Source organism: Triplophysa rosa, linkage group LG4 (genome assembly GCF_024868665.1).
Source record: "Triplophysa rosa linkage group LG4, Trosa_1v2, whole genome shotgun sequence".
Classification (NCBI taxonomy): Eukaryota; Metazoa; Chordata; class Actinopteri; order Cypriniformes; family Nemacheilidae; genus Triplophysa; species Triplophysa rosa.
The window spans coordinates 1229486-1247183 of NC_079893.1; the positions used below are offsets into that span (position 1 = coordinate 1229486).

Here is a 17698-nt window from a genome sequence, read left to right on the forward strand (position 1 = left end):
TAATTAGCTTTTGTGTTTGGCTCCGCAGCCAGTGCTGACTTGAACTTTTTAATGGAGCGCTTTAACAATGTCAACTGCATCCGTGTGCACAGGATTGTAACCGAGCTTGTTTTGTGACTAGCAGCACACCTGGTTGCTTTTATTGTGGTAATTCATGTGTTAGGTGGGAGGATTCCACGATGGTCTGGTGACTTTATCTCGCTTCTGCTGTGTAGCGTATGGCGCTGAAAACAAGACAGATGAAGATATCAGGTTGCATTTAAACAGGTGGACAACAAACTGCTGGCATGCATCTACATACTGTATGTATCCATGCACATGATAAATAATAGATCAATAAGAGTTATTACTGGACAGTGCTTCACTATACAGTAGTTCATGTAGTAGCGGGGCATGTTGTCGCCTTGTATAATTGTGTTAATAACTGTCGCCTAAGTGCATTGTATTGTCATTGTGTTAAATGTCTGTACTAGAAGCTTCCAACACCAAAGAAAATTCCTTGTGTGTGCAAGCACACTTGGCAATAAAGCTCTTCTGATTCTGATTCTGATTCTGATTGTATGGGTAACTATAAAGACAAGAGAAATACTGAAGTACAGAAAGTGCAGTTTTCAACAACAACAACAAATGGTTGTGACAACTTGCACCCAACATGAAGTCAGTGTTTGGAAAATGTGTCAACATTTTAAAATGTAAAAAAAATGCTTTATCGTTTTCGCTTGGGTATAAGTTTCTGCTAAATGCATTATTGTAAATTCTGTAAACTATTGCAAAAATTTAAATGCCTATGAGGATATTTTACTTTGAAAGATACAATTAACAACATGTAACGAATGTAGACAAGTTGAACAACTGAATTTGTTTCTATTGTTTACCTCATTTGTAAGTCAATCAAAAAATAATTAAACTATATAAAATATAAATTATAATGCAATATTATATTATAATTTATATTGTATAAAATTTAATTTAATTATTTAAAATATCAACTATTAAAACAATGATGAAATAAAATACAATAAAAAAACAAAATTTAAAAAAATCCTATAAAAGAAGATAAAACTGCTACATCTCTGACTCTGACTATAACAGATGAAAGTACAGTAGCTGAGTTATATTTAGACCTGCCACAGCGTCCTGGATTTCTGTGACTGTAAAGATTTATTATTGTGAATCATTGACTAGGATCTTGTCTTAATCTCATTGTGTGTTTGTGAGAGACGGTTTGTGTGACTGTACCGTACTGTACGTCGTGTAGTCCACAGTAGATGTGCGTTATCATTTATCACATGTCTGTTTTTTGATCCTGACCTCACTTTCTCTCCACTTCTGTCCTCTCTATAACATCTGCCAGAGCTTCTCTGAACAGCTGAAGCTCAGGCCTCCCATTGTGAATGTGAAAGAAAGATGAAGCCCCACATGCAGGAATGATGGGGGGATTAACCTAATTCACAGAGCTCCTGAAATATGAATGCCTTCTCTTTTCAAAACCGCCTCAATAATCTGAACCGCGAACTATTGTTGAAGATGCAATTCGTGCACATTTCAAAAGCATCTAAATGCACAATGCATTCTGGGAATGCACAAAGGATTAATGTAATAATGCAGGACAGGCCCCTTTAAAAAGGTAGATAACGCACGAGGTTTTAGTGTGCATGTGTTTAAAGTTCATCTTTTCATTTAAGGCTTGCGCAGACTTTAGAGGAGGAATTCAGTTTCTTATATTAATAGAGCAGTAGGTTTAATTAAAAGACACCGTCTGCAGCAGCAGAAATTAATTGACTCCGGGGATCTACAGAAAGGACGGGAGAACGGCTGAAGGAGTCGCTCAGACTCGCTTCATTATCAGCCGGCAGGAGCCCCGGTGCGTTCTGTCCGGCTGTGTGAACTAGTGTGTGCTTTCTGAGATTTGAGAAGTGCTTCATAGAAATATATTGGTACAAGCGAAAGGTTTGTTTCTCAGCGCTTTAATCATGTGCCAATCAATTTTCTGCTGACCCGTACAAATAAAGGTGCTTCAAAGGTTCCTCACAGCGATGCCGTAGAAGAACCATTTTTGGTTCCACAAAGAACCGTTCAGTCAAAGGCTCTTTCTTACCTTTTTATAATCTAAAGAACCTTTGAAGCACACGTGCGCACTTTAACAAATGATCATAAAATCAAATTTAGGACGGTTTCTACGCAACATTTTATAAATGAGGCCCCTGGTTTAGTTTGTTGAGTAGAGGTGTGCTATTACTTTTCTAAATGACTGGACTTAAGAGATGAACACAAGACACGTGAGCTTTGGACTCGGTTCTACATCTTAGAAAAAACATGGCCAACTTCAGATTGTGGGTCAGTGAATTTTGCAGGAATGGGCACCGCTGGCATTTTCTTCTAAAGACAAGAGTATAAAATGTATTTTATTTTTAATGGCATGGATCTTATTTTTCGCTCATCTTTTTTTGTAGTTTACGTTGCGTTATGAAGCACAAATGTCCCGCTTTTGTTTTATAGGATACATTCGTGACACATGATATTTCTTGATAATAAACTATGAAAAGGATATAAAAATATGAATAAGTTCATTGTTTATCTCATCATTGGTGGGTTCAGAGAGAGAGAGAGCTTCTGTTTAATTTTGTTTCATTGGCCTATCTTACATACAGCAATATTTTGCTTACACAGAAAACCCAGGGTGTTTTAGAATAATATTTTTGTGTCAGCTTTGACATGAAACCTGAAAGTGAATAATGTACTCAGGATGAAAGTGAAGATGGTACATACATATATTATCAACATCATCATCATTCATAACCGTGAGAGATGTGCATAAAAATTACAAAGTTCCTCTCCGCCAAAATTACAGCTCAGAAGTGAGAGCGAGGTAATAGCTCCGAGCTAATGCGTGCCAGCTTGTTATTTGCGGGTGGGAATGATACTTTTACAGATTGGAGGAGAGAGGCATAAAAGAGTGAAAGGAGCGGTTTAGGATAATGAGAATCTGTTAGGGAACTCTCAGTGTCTTATGAGCTTCTGTCCACGTGCCTCGTCCTAACCTGTCCTCCAGTTAGAAGCGCATCAACGTTGTTTTCCGAGAACACGGGAAATAATGAAATATATTACGCTGTCTGATGTGTCTCGGTCCATTTGAGTGTCAGAGTTCAATTGGAGGCCTTATGAGAAGATCCGTTCGTTGCTTTTGAATTGTGACAGCTGTCATTTGGATGGTGGATAGATGTGGATAATGTTAGATTTGGATCGGTAATCTTCTTTACCAATATCTGTCCGAGATGGCTTTGTCATGAAGCAAATTACAATATTTCACAGATTCCTGCTTAAATCCAAAACGTCTGTGCACATTAACATGAGCAGAAGCATCATAAGATAGAACAAATGGCAGCAACATTATTTACAATTAAACAAATTTGCAAAATATCGTCACGGATGGATTTCAAGTGTTGACCATTGCTAACAATAGTTTCTGTGCATCTGCAGAGCATTCAGAAAGCTTCGCAGCGTGCTTCTCTGCATTCCATTTGCGCTCAAACTGCAGCTTTAAGTGGGTCAACATCTCTCCGCAAAATGTTCGACTGCAATGCGTGCTGCGCTTTTAATGCGCGTGTGAAGCTCAGCCAACGGCCACGTTCCTTTGTCATGTGACTGAATGACTGCATGCTTGTGTTGATCATTGAGGCCGTTCAAATATGAGGTGTGTGATGAAAAATGGAGAAAACATTAAACTTGGTGGAGGTAATTCTTTGACAAAATGATCTAACAACTACAGTGTTTTAGGGAATATGGGTTTTATTTTAATTTGCAGAACAACGCAGAGAAAACAAAAAAGCTGAAAGTGAATAAAGCAAACACTGAGGAGAGAGAGAGAGAGAGAGAGAGAGAGAGAGAGAGAGAGAGAGAGCATAGCTTACATAGGTTAAATAAAATATTCTGACTCAATTCAACACCAAAAACAGAAAATTGAGAGAATTGGGCACCGTCATTTGACATCATTAATCTTAAAATCAATAATTTGGTAAATGTTGTTGTTGATACAGTTGATATCATAGCTTACAACAATGTTTTGCCCACAAAAACATCAAGGTGTTTTTTAGTAGGCTAATAATATTGTGTTAGATATGACATGAGTTTTATCAGTTCTTATTTTATTGATTCTCTCGTGTGTTTTTTTGTCATTCTCCTGATTCTTGAATCAATATGTTTTGCTCATGTGTAATATTTGGCCTAACCTTAAATTCTTCTGAAGTTGAGATTCAGTTTAAACTCCAAACACAACTACTGTGCACGACACGGAAACAAAATCTTTAATGCTAATTGAATAAAAACATGTCAATTTTCTAATCTAGGACATCAATTTTACCCAGAGGTGGATAGTACATACAGTATTCATTTTATTGTAATTATTTGTACATTTACTTGTATGTTCTTAAACTTTTAATACCTAACCCTAAATCTAGAACGTTTACAATCCAATCAGTTGTCGGTGGATGAAATCAAGCCGAGCCCCAAATTTTTTTCACATTTCAGAAGTTGTTTCACTCGGGTATACGTCACGATATGGAAAAAAGACAATAGCTACTTCCGTTTCATGCCGACTTTGAATATGAAAGGTCCAAAAAGGACATGTATTTATAAAATAAAACTTGTGCTATTACGCTTCAGAATGTAGTGAAGTTAAACTTTTCCGAAGTAAAAACACTCTGATACTGTACTTGAAAATGTTTGTGTGTTCTGTTTCTCAGAACCTATCTGTGTTCAGTTGGGTGAAGACGCTCTGTGCCACCGTGTGAGGATTCGTGGATGACTTGTGGTTGTTTCTTCATCAGGTCTGTGTGTTTAGATTCATTTGATATGGTGCGAGTTAGATATAAACACTCTCGGTGAGCTGCAGTCACGGCCGGTGGTCTGTATGTCATTATTACAGTGTTGTGACCTGTTGCAAATCGCAAACGCACAAACCAACATTTCAAGTGGTGAAATGTTTTACAGAGCTGTTGAAGTAGTTTACTTGCACTTCAGGAACACAATATTAACATGAAGATCCATTTTCAAACACTCTTTGTTACTTCTGCAGCTGTGGAGCAGGCTGGTAAATTGCGGATTAAATGAATAAATAATTAAAGTCTGTTTGAAAACTTTCAGTGGGAGTTTATCGGTGATCACAGATATGCTTCTGGATTACTGTATCTAAATAGGTCACGGATTTCCATCAACACATCAAACGCTAAAGCAGATTCTCGACAGGCAATTTTGACACTTTGATGCTGATCTACAGATTTAATATTGTTGTGCTAACATATAACATCACTGTTTACAAACTAATAAATCATGAAAGTCTTTCTAATGAACAATTTTATACTTTTTTATTCCGCAGAGTAAGTTACAAAGCAACAGACTTTAGCCATGAACACATATATACTTGCTATACGAAAGTCGTCCACCATATCAGAACGGTCAAAGCCAGTGCATGAACGAAGGCGTAAGATAACATGACATTAAAAAGTGACCGTAGTTTAAAATCGAATCATTTAAAAAATATTGAGTTAATATAAAAACACAAACCAACACATAATGTTGTAGATAACAGTACCTGAAATATTGACTGTTCCAAGATGGCGGACACATTGACATATCTGCGGTCAAATGTGGCATCTACATATTTGAGATGCATCGATATATCGGCCAATAATTGTTCCATAAAAGCAATTTTTGATAGTTTAAAAACAGCCGATGATGATATTTCCTGTCCATCAAAAGAGGACAGGAAAATGCAATGAACTTGAGTTCTATAAAATGTCTGGAAACATCACCCATTTGATGTTCAATATTAATATTCATTATATCCATTAATAATATTCAGAAAGTTAGAAAATATTCATTTAACTTTTAGATTTTAGTGAATGCGAGTTAATATAACCACCAAACTATCGGAATCTAGTATCGTGCATCTCTAATACATACGTATAATATTTTGTACTATTATCCAAATTTGAATATCATCCCAGAATCCATTTTACACACCTGAAGAGACAAAAATACACAACATGCATCACCAAGCCATTTTTCGCTTCTTTTTGATCCACCACAGCTAACGAAAGCCTCTGAAATCGTTTTTTAAACTCCTGAATTGCATTATGGGAAGGAAACACTGCTGGGCTCAAACTGTCTACGCTGCAAGTGTGCGGCAAGATGCAAAGTGACACAACTCTTATAACCGGCTGAGCTGTCTACTGCAAGATGTCCACACTTCACACGGCCATCTAAGTTTCCTTTCAGTGCGTCTGAAGTGCTCGCATCCTTTTCACCTTCACATTTACCTAAAATATCATTCTTGAATAAAACTTGAGATGTTTTTCCTGATCCAAAGACTTGAAGGCTTGAATTTCAGTGAAAGCGTTCGAGTTAATCTCCCTGCATTGAATTGTGCGGTGAATCTGCCGAGCTCATGGTTTTTCTGTGGGTGGAACGGTTTTGTCCGTACGGAACAGACCCAGATTAACTCTAAGCTTTAACAACAAAAATGAGAAAAACAGTTCTTTAGTTGGTGCTTGTGGGCAGCGGCGTTCCCAAAAACAACATAAACATGAGCAAAACTGCTTAATATCGATGCGCAACAGCATAAACAAAACACAAACAAAAAAGCGAAATAAAATGTTATTGCATTCAATGCACTCACTGCTGGAAATAACACGAATCGAGAAACCAGCGGTGACCTTAATGTTTACTGAGACGAAGTCAAACCACTGGTGTGTAGCCAAAAGCTTTTTAAAACTAGGGAGTATACGGCACTACATCTTTCCTGAGTGCCCTCCAAAAGTACGTACTGTAAGTGGATAAAGTACAAATCCAAAATGAAGCTCTTCAAGTTAATTTTCCTGTAAAAGATGAATGAATCAAAGCTGACAGCGCACTGAGTCTGTGCCTGACGGGGCTGAGATGCCATGTGGGCGTTTGCTGAGGCGGGCATCACTATCACTGTGCCTCAAACTTGGGGTTGTGAGTTTGTTCATGTGCGTAACCCTGAGTGTTAACCTTCGCTGTGAAACTCACAGAAACATCTGTGAATGACAGCTCTAATTGTGTGCTTGTTGACGAGCAGCGTGCTTCTACATTCGAAGCACTCAGACGGTGCCTGGCTGACAACAAAAGAGGAAGAAAACGAAAACATTTTGAAAACAAGTGTAAGAGCGTCTATCACAGATACTGCCCATAAGAAAAAACACATCTTTTTCATATCTCAATTATTTCTCCTAGATCTCAATGAGACCTACATGGAGAGAAAATGGAAACTCTTGCTTTAGTCTCATGTGCGTCTCAGACATTTCTCTTGAGAAAAAGAGTCAAGAATGTGAGAAATGTGTGTGTCATGAGAGTTTGAGAAGAGATGTCCACAATGTGTCAAACTGAGCTCAGATTTCTCTCGTCTGCAATCAAAAGTCAATATGACTGAAGATCTCAATATCAACTCAAACATTTCTCATCACATTTACTCAAATCCAGATGATTCTATATTCATTTTACACCTCCATACTGTTTTTATTTCTCCTTTTAAGACAAAAAATAACTTGTAGAATTTACTTAATAAAATCCTCATAACAATGTGCACAAATATTTTTTAAGTAAAATGTGCTGCTACAGTTCAAGTACTACTTACTAACCAGAATCAAGTAAATTCTACTTATTAAATACATTTAGTATTTTATAAAATGTTAAGTAAATATTACTTAAAGTAAACAAATAAAAAACAATTTTGTTGAAAAAAAACGTGTCTGACTACAAACATATGATTAAAATCTTAACAACCAAAATAAGTAGATTTTATTCACAAGATATTTACGTTATTTTAACTCAATTTTTGGTTAAAAACAGGAACATAATTGTATTAAGTAAATTTTAATTATTTATTTTCATAAAATCTACTATGGCACAAAATATTTTTTTCAGTGTTGAGAATTAAATGAGACACAACTCAGAACTCCAGAGCTATGAAAGAGCAACCACTCAAAGCGACATGTGGTAATACTTGTTATGAATTTGGTATAACTGATGGCATAAAACCAAATCCAATACATATTGACCATGCACATCTAGTAATATGAAAACTTAAAGGAAACAATCTCGGGCCAACTGTTAAGATGCTTTTTGGAATCCAATCAGGATGATTTTTGTCCAAAACACTCTTTCATCTTTACCCTTAAAAGCAGACGGCGTGCACCTTACCAGCTATTTCTCATGTTAATGTTATTCAACATTTCAGACTGCTGAAAAAAGCAAATCCAAAAACGTTGACTTTATTAATTATCAATAGTCAATATTCTGTTTGTTAGCCTTGTGAAGTGGGTAAATAATCAAAACAAATAAATCACTTCTGAAAGTTTTCCACCTTTGAGCTTCTCCAGTCTGATAGATTTACATTAAAGCTCTCATTTCTTGGCGAACGCTGACAGTTCTCGCCACGCTGTGAGGCGCTTTGCCTCATGGGATATCAGCGGCTTGAATTATTAAATGAGATAAAGTCAGCCTACTGTATATGTTTAAAGAGAAACACAAACATATATCTCCTTTTATGATGGGAGTTTAAATATTAATGTTGGCCTATAAAAAATAAATGTTGCAGTTTAGATTGGCAGTGCTGGATAATTACAATAAACCATCAAATGAAACCAAACAACTTCACTCTTGAATACGCGTCAGATTTGTATGCTTTAGTTTATGTTTGGGGATATTAAAGATGATTTTTACAGTGGTATTATATTGATTTAGGATTGTGGAATATAGTTGTGTTGCGTCATCACTCTGCCCTGAAGGCTTCACACACAAACAGACTGCTTGAGTTTCTATTTCAACCGCGTCTTGGATCAGATTCTCTCAGGCCTGTACTGTTACATGCATGATGGCAGCTGCTTGTGTTCAAATGGTGTGTTTGGAAAATAAAACCTGTGATAGTGAACACAGCCTGACTGTTATTCTGTAACACATTAAACATACAGCCAATAAAATATCCCTCAAAGCTGGAGAAATGCATCTTAAAGAAAATGCTCGGAAAAATATGTAGTTTGGGTCATTTTACAAATTATCCTAACACTTCATTATCATTATTTTGTTAAACCATATTTAAGAAAAGGTTTTTTCTTAAAAGCCCTATACACGTGAAATTTTATATTGCATCACTGACTTCAAATAAATAAATAAATAAATAAATAAAAACCAATTAACTCTTCACTTAAAGGGACATTTCACCCAAAAATGAAAATTCTGTCATCATTTCCTCACCTTCGAGTTGTTCCAAATCCGTATAAATGTCTTTGTTCTGATGAACACAGAGGAAGATATTTGGAAGAATGCTTATAACAGACAGATCTTGGTCACCATTGACTAACATGACAATGTCAAAAGTGCCCCAGACTGTTTGCTTCAAAATATCTTAATTTGTGTTCGATAAAAGAAAGATAAAAATGATAAAGCCGTTTTTCCTACTAGGTAGTCAATGGTGGTTTGGTTACAAGCATTCTTCCAAATATCTCTCTCTGTGCTCATCAGAACAAAGACATTTGTACAGATTTGGAACAACTTGAGGGTGAGTTTATGATGACAGAATGATTATTTTTGGGTGAACTGTCCCTTTAATTTTGCATTATAGCACAATTAGCCAATGTATTTTTTCAATCAATATATTTTGCATTTAGAAATATCTGGATTGGTTTTACATTCTCTGTTGAAGCTGCATGAACTCTGTGATTCATGAAGTGAGGAAATATCTTGCGTCTATTTCACTGCAGTGGAAGAAATTCTGTAGAGCAACACCAGCAATCCCACAATGCACCTTGAGTGCTTTTTGTGTTAGCGAATGATGTGTTAATCAACAATCTAGCTATTTATGAACATGAACTGATTTAGAAACAAAAAAGCAGTGCATTGTGGGAAATCCAACATCTACAATACAGGATATACAGAAAACATGCTGCAATTGCTGAAAATACAGTAAATGACATTTATTCACAAAGAGATGTTTCACAGTGATGTGATGAAATAAACTCTATTATCAAATCAAATCAAATCAAATCAAATCAAATCAAATGTGTATTATTGTTGATGAAAACGCACAGTGCTTACTGCATTTTAATTGTATTCTTCTGTGGCTTACTGTAGACGTGTGCTCTCACACATTGTGTGATTGAGAAAGATGTTTTGGTGTAAACAGAAGCACAGTTTTATACTCCAGAGCTGCTGAGTGTAAATTATTGATTGTTTTGGTATATGGGTGAATCTCATAAAAACATGGTCAAGGTAACATTTCTCTTCTCTTCTCACAAACGTAAAAAGCATTTTTTTATTTGTTGTTACTGTTTTTTTTAACTATAAGTAACATTATTGTCATTGCTTTATGTTATTGCGCATTACCTGCTAGTGCAACAACGTTTTTAAATAATGCAAATTTTGCTACATTTCATTCAAGTCTTCATTTTCATTACAATGATGTAATGAAAAAGGTTTACTTTTCTTTAAGGAAAATATATGAAAGAACTTCTTTCATTTGATGTTGGAACACAATATGGTCTGGTTTCATGGATTCGCCCGGCGCTGAACTCTACTGGTGCGTGTTCGTGAATATAAATAAAACAGCACAAGCCCACATAAAATGTGCTTTCTAGTGAAAGTGCGCAGAAAAAGAAGGTAAAGGGCCGCTGGAGAGGTTGAGCACAACAGTGACATGATACATTACTGCTTTGAAGAAGATCAGGCCATTCAATGATCCCCCGGGGTCATTAGACAAAGTTTCAACTTCACTTTATGTTGGGAATATGAGCGGAGGCCTGGGTAATGTCACACTCTGTTGGGAAAAGAAAAAACCTCAGGTCTTTTGTGCATGGCTTGCAAAAAAAAAAACTCAGACCAACTCATTGTCCTTAGCAGTGGAAAAAGTCAAAGAACAACACTTTCTCTAGAAAAGCGCTTGAAGTGTCATCACCTGTTAAAGAAGCAGTAACCCATAATATTCAACTTCTGTCATTATTCATTCACAACAATGTACAATAAGTATAATAAAAGTATTCAACATGCAACGTTTCATGTCTTCTGTAGCTTAAACTCATGTGCCATGTTTTAATATTCAGTGTTTTTCTTGTCATTTGAAATCACGACTGTACGTCTGTGTAAATCTGTGTAAAATCAACCATACAGGTTGAATGTGGCTCGACATTTAAGAAGAAAACATCTTGTAATGCTATTATCACAAATATTCACCACAAGGGAACATGCCCCGTTTTTAAGGCTCTGCAAAATCCTCATGACACATGCAATTTGAGCAATTTGTTCGTCTAGCCTGAACAGAGAGCAATCGGAGTCATTTTTATATGTTGTTCTCAACAGCTCGGTTTGACCCAGTTCGTGTTTGCCATTTGCGACAATCATAATGCGACGCAATTGAGACTTCGTGTTCAACTCAAAATGGAAGTTTCCAAAACAAGTTTTGCTTCTTGCACCAGACGAGTCCTTTACACAGTCTCTGTGTTTTGTTTTTGCAGAAAGTGTCGTGAAGCAACAGTAGCTGTGTAATTCAGGGCCACACGGACTCGAGCCGGTCATAACAAAACCTGGGCTAAACCGATTGCATCGTCAGCAAAATGTAATCAGCGGCCGAACATTCATCATGTGCAGCCGGGTCTGAACACCGCTGGACGGTATATATTTTAACACAGAGTTTAATACACAGAACATCAACCTGCAGCCAGTGTTTGTACAAGCTTCATCTATCGGCCTGTGGAAGTGAAACACTGGACCGGGTTTGTGTCGACTAAACACATTTAAGAACAATAACTTCAGATGAAGGTACAATGAGTGTCATGATAGAAGCGAAGCTGAAGACCCAGAGGAAAACTTTACAGCGCTTTATTGCTTTTATCGCCGACTTCTCATTTATGTTTAATTAAGTTATTAACTTTCTCCTAAAATGCCGTAACATACTTAAAACAGAAAAGAGTAAATCACACCAAACCTGTCAGGAACACGTCCAGGTCGCCCCAAGTCCGCTTCATTCTTAAAGTTACTAAGAAAGACAAAATTTCATTTAATATAACGAAAACTAATGCCTTTTTAATGATAATCAAAATTGTGACAATAAGGCATGTTTCTCCACAAATTGTCAGAAAACAATCAAAGGTGAGATCTCTTTAATACTTCAATTATTTCTCACAGACACCAATGAGATTGAATGGAGAACAAATTGAAACTTTCTATCTTATCTGTGTCTCGGATATTTCTCAATGTCTCCAATACAGTTTGACAAGAGATGTCAACAATGTGTCAAACTGAGCTCAGATTTGTCTCAATATGAACTTAAACATTTCTCATCAAATTGACTCCAATCCAGATTATGTCTACATTCATTTTACACTTCCATACTCTTTGTGGATTTCTATACAGTTTTGGGCTAAGTTTGTGATGTAAGAATTGGATGTAAAATGTTTAAATATTTGGTTAATGTGTGAAACATTAAAAAACAAGAGATGATTCTGTCTTTAACAAAAGTTGTATTGTCATTGCTGTCAATGAGGAAAAAGCAGAGCGTTTAGATTTCATCTTGTCCTTGATGCTTCATTCCTATCGACAGCGTTTTGGACACAGTTACTGAAACAAGAATTTTAATGTTCATCAAAGCAATATTCCAAGGTCAACTGGATAATTCAGTGCTTTTAAATATTAATATCATCCAGAGAAAGGTTGTGAACTCCCGTATCGAACAGCAGGTGCTATAAATATTCCATAAAAGATTGGGTGATTTATTATTTTGACATTATCGTCAACAGCCGATGACTTTTTGAAGGTCAGCAGAATGTGAAAGACACAACATTATACACAGACATCTGAAGATCAGGCTTATAATACTTTAATTGTGGATGTGCTCGTGTGGGAGGTCATGAGCTTTAGGGAGATTGTCACGATGATGTGATGTCAGTGGTGTGAATTTTAAATGCGTCCGAGCCGGAGAACGTTTTTGTCCTTGATCCCCAGACTTTTTTGTTCTGAAGTCACCTGTCGCCGTTCGGATCTTTTACGGTTTTGTAAACGGACCAGCCTGCATGATTTATGCCGTCGAGCGTTTGATGTCTTTTCCCACCTCAATGCATACGCTTGTCATTAGATGACCTTGAAAGGTCATAAATGGAAGTTACACCGCGTGCAACAGTGAAACCTCACAAGAAAACTCTACTTTCCTTGCAAAATGCAAAATGAATATATTGTTGCCTCTGAACTAATCCTGGCAGTATAAGTATGACTGTTCCAAAGGTTAAAATGGAACAGAAAAATATTATTGCTCTTTCATAGCTTAGGCGCTTTGATGGTGTTCTCAGTTGTGTTTTGTTTAAGCCTCAACTTAGTCTCAGATTTTTCTCCCAAAATTACTGAGAAATAAAGAGAGAAACAAATGAGACTGTAATTGTTTAAACCCACGAAGAGTTTGCAGAAGTAAAATAATGTGGATTTCAGTCAATTTGATGAGAAATGTTTGAGTTGATATTGAGATTTTGATTGCAGACTTGACAAATCTGAGACATTTCTGACTCTTTTTCTCAGGAGAAATATCTGAGATGCAGATGAGATGTAAGATCTCTGATACATTTTTTTTGTTCCCATGACAGAGAACTCCATAAAATCTTCTAAGGAAGGACAATCTCTGAGAAAAAACACCGTCTTCTGTGTTTCAAAGACCAAACTAGTCTCTATGAAATCTGACGTATTGTCAAGCTTTGTTTGGAACATTTGGTAGCAAGAAAACAACATATAATTGAGCACACATGCATGTTCAACCTTTTGTTTTGAAATGTCTGGTTTTAGATGTACCTGCTCCAGAATGTGTCACACAAACACACACAAAAATATGAACAACTGTAAATGGAAAACACACTGTATGAATGCCAAGAACCAAATTACAGTAAGAAAAGTAACTACACTCTTAAATAAAGGTGCTTAAAAGGTTCTTCACACACTGTAAAGTGTTGCTGTAGTTTTGCAGCAGGTTTGCCAGTAACTTACTGTAGATTTAATTGACAATTTTGTTTGAAACATAAACTTACCTTGTTCTTATATTATCTTTCATTAAAACAACACTGAATATATTAGGTCACTTTTCTTGTTATATAACTGTATCTTAATTTAAGAAGTTGTAAATATTTTTACTAGAAAACAAGACAAAAATGTTTAGGAAGAATGTCATGTTTGCAGTGTTATGCCAGTATTGAGACCATTCTCTTCTTGCTCATTTTGAATCTCAGTCACAGTGTTTTAATTTTGATTAAAGTAAAGTTGAACTCATATTGAAAACATTACTAATAGGAAAATATTAAGTAGTAATTAAATCTACAGTAAGTTACTGGCAAACCTGCTGTAAAACTACAGCAACGTTTTACAGTGCAGCGATGCCATAGAAGAACCATTTTTTGTTCCACAAAGAACCATTTAGTCAAAAGTTCTTTAAAGAACCATCTCTTTCTTATCTTTTTATAATCTGAAGAACCTTTTTTCGCCACAAAGAACCTTTTGTGAAACAGAAAGGTTCTTCAGATGTTAAAGATTCTTTATGGAACCAAATGGTTCTTCTATGGCATCGAAGAACCTTTTGAAGCACCTTTACTTTTTAGAGTTTACTGATATATACATATAGATATCACCTTGACTTCAGTATGCTTTCATAATTAAACTACAGGTCATGTTATCTAGTCTTAAAACATGATAAATGATGGTGTCTGTTGGTAAAGTACACATGCGTAACAAATGCTAGTAGGGCGTTTCCGGCCTCATTCTGCTTTCATTACACCCGCCGCGCACTTGCAAAGCAAACGTTAGGTTTGCAAACATGTTTATTTGTATTTCATGCAATGGAATGACTTCATGAACAGAAGCCAGAGATTTCAGGTTCCAACTTGTAATAAAACACAAACCGGCTCCGTTCCAAATACTCCATGAGCACGAGTTTGGCCCGGATGTGTGGATCATGGCCCGGATAAGACGGTCAGAGGAAAGATCAAACCGTGAAGCACACGGCATCGCTATAGATGTCTGCATCTTTTGTTATTTTACACATTCAAGACGAGATTTGTGCTTTGCCAAAGCAGCCTTCCAAGTAGCATGCAAACAGAAGAATCCCGACACTAAGCCAAAATTCATTAAACAAGCAAGCAGGTTGCTTTTGCCAAGTTTAGTCGATGAAGACCTTGCATGCTGTGTTTGCTATTCGTGTTGTTTTTGTAAGGTGCAAGGTGCTATCTCGAAAGACCGACTGACTGTACATTTGCGAACAATAGTTTGTTACTCACATACGGTGAAACACGCTTCAGCTGCCAAGCACAAATTATACTTACATTTGCACATGAAGAGATTTATCTGGTTTATAATTATGATAAATTCTTATATTGGGAAATGTATGGTGTGGGAAGTACGTCTGCCAAATGAATAAATGTAAATATAAATGTAAGTAAAAATATTTTTGATTTCAGCCCATTAAGAAAGAAAGTAGAAGAAATGTGCATTTGCATTTTACACAAATTCATTTGGCAGTTATTGTCCAGGCATTAAAACATACAGTACTGATAGTGCAGTCATGTCTATTAACAATGAATACACTTACATCTAAATGACATTTTCTGCCAATTCGAGCACTGCGTTGACTTGTTTCTGAAATGCATCTGAAAAATGACACGTATAAAGAGTAAATGTTTAAGCACAAGCACAACTCAGAGACACAATGATGCCTAGAGAAAGAGTTTTCACTTACAGTATCTGTCCACACTGTAACCAATTTGCCAGCCAGAATGTGATCCATTCATTTTTCTATTATATGACGCTATTCTAACTGTCTATTTAGAAATGACGGAAAGTAAAATGACAATTTCTTTCCATTGATGAGCCAGACACTTCACACCAAGAATAAAATAACTGTAACAATAACAGCATCCACACCAACAGATGACAATCATAAAACAACTATAAAGTTAATTACATTAGCGTTGACACAAAAGTACGACAATGTCATGTTTATTCTAGGCTTTGAAACTCGAAATGCATGAGCCCTTTAAATTAGAGTTGATTTTGATCAGCTGTTAATATTGTATTGCTCTGAAAGTGATCCCAACGATATCATTTCTCTTTATACAGTTATTGTAATAATTGCGGTGAGATTGCAATTTTTTAGATGTAGAATGATTTCTAAAACGTTAAAGTTATCATCCAACAGGCCTTAATGTGTGATATTAAGGAGAATCTGTTGACGGCAATGTAATATCCATAACTATGTGTTCAGAGATGTTTAAAGGCCTTACATAATGAAGCGTTATGTTTTTATTACCTTAGAATGAGCTATTTCTATCTGCATACACCGAGGGTCACCTTAAATGGAATTCACCATGTTGTTTCTACAGTAGCCCTGAATGGACAAACTGCTCTACAGAACGCGTTTCGTAAATACCTTATTTCCTTGGGCAAAGAAGCAAAACTGCACTGACATCTTAGTCCTGTGTCAGCCACCGTAGTGCTTCAAAAGGGACGGGGAGGGGTGGAGTGAGCTGTTGATTGCAATTCGCAACCTCATCACTAGAATCTCCACATTGCACCTTTAAGACTGAATTACATGAGAAGAGGATGTAAAGAAACAGTGCACCAAAAATAAAAATCTAGACATAATTTACTCACCGAACCAAACTTGACTCTTTGCCACATAGAACATAATTATATTATTAATAATAATTATTTTCAAGCCAACGCTTGGGTAAGACAAAGGTCCTAAAAGACCAACATAAAAGCTTCAAGGCATTCAATATTGTTAAACATTTCAATCTGTTCTATTTAATTACTGTAGAAAAATCTTGCATTCGACTACATTTACAGTAAAAACAAACTGACAACTATTTCTCTACAGCACTTGGTCACTATATTCTTAAAAAACGTTTGTGTACCAGTAAAAAAAAGGCATGCGGCAATGTATGTCAATAACAACGACAGGATTTTCATTTTCGGGTGAACTATTTCTTCAAAGGAAATCGTTCCTGGTCATCCATCTCCAGCCGTGGCCGGATGAAGCGCAGCACCCTCTCGCCAGCGGCGCTCGGGACATTATGAACTCTGGTCGATATCCTCAGGACAGATTGGTGCGTTTGACCGATGGTGGCCGGTATGATGTGCTGTCACGTTTAGATAGCAGCTTGTCAATGATGGGTCAAAAATGACAGACAGATTTTAATATTTGCCAATGGCAGAACGGCCAGCTGAATCTAAAGGAGGTCCGTAAACAATGACGGTCAACCTGAGGACAGCTGCACAAATGTCTGTCTGCACACTCCACCTATTAAATAATGCTGATGCTTGTTAGTTACAAAGTCTGCATTGTCACAACGGAATCAGAAAAAGAAAACAGCTCTTGGGTTAAAGACTAATCAGCTTAATTTCACATCATACCCACATTAAAAATACTGTACTATACCTTTGCATTTACTATGGTAAACTGTGGTAAATTATATTCATTCGTACACTACAGTATTCTATAGAATTAACTTTGGTGAATTGATCAACCGCAGCAAATACCGTAGTATACTTTAGCATTTTCTATAATAAACTGTGGTTAATTGTAGTATACTGTAGTAATAAAGTAATTAGTGTACTTTGTAAATGTACACAATGGTATTCTGTCTCATTAAGTACAGTGAAT

At 36.3% G+C, this 17698-nt stretch overlaps 1 long non-coding RNA gene across 1 annotated transcript; it reads left to right on the forward strand.

Annotated features, from left to right (window-relative positions):
• Positions 1-240: 240 nt before the first annotated feature.
• On the forward strand, positions 241-11597 carry LOC130552480 (uncharacterized). The gene is made up of 3 exons (XR_008962744.1): positions 241-302; positions 4743-4826; positions 11526-11597. It is a non-coding gene; the product is annotated as an uncharacterized LOC130552480 (long non-coding RNA).
• Positions 11598-17698: the final 6101 nt, after the last annotated feature.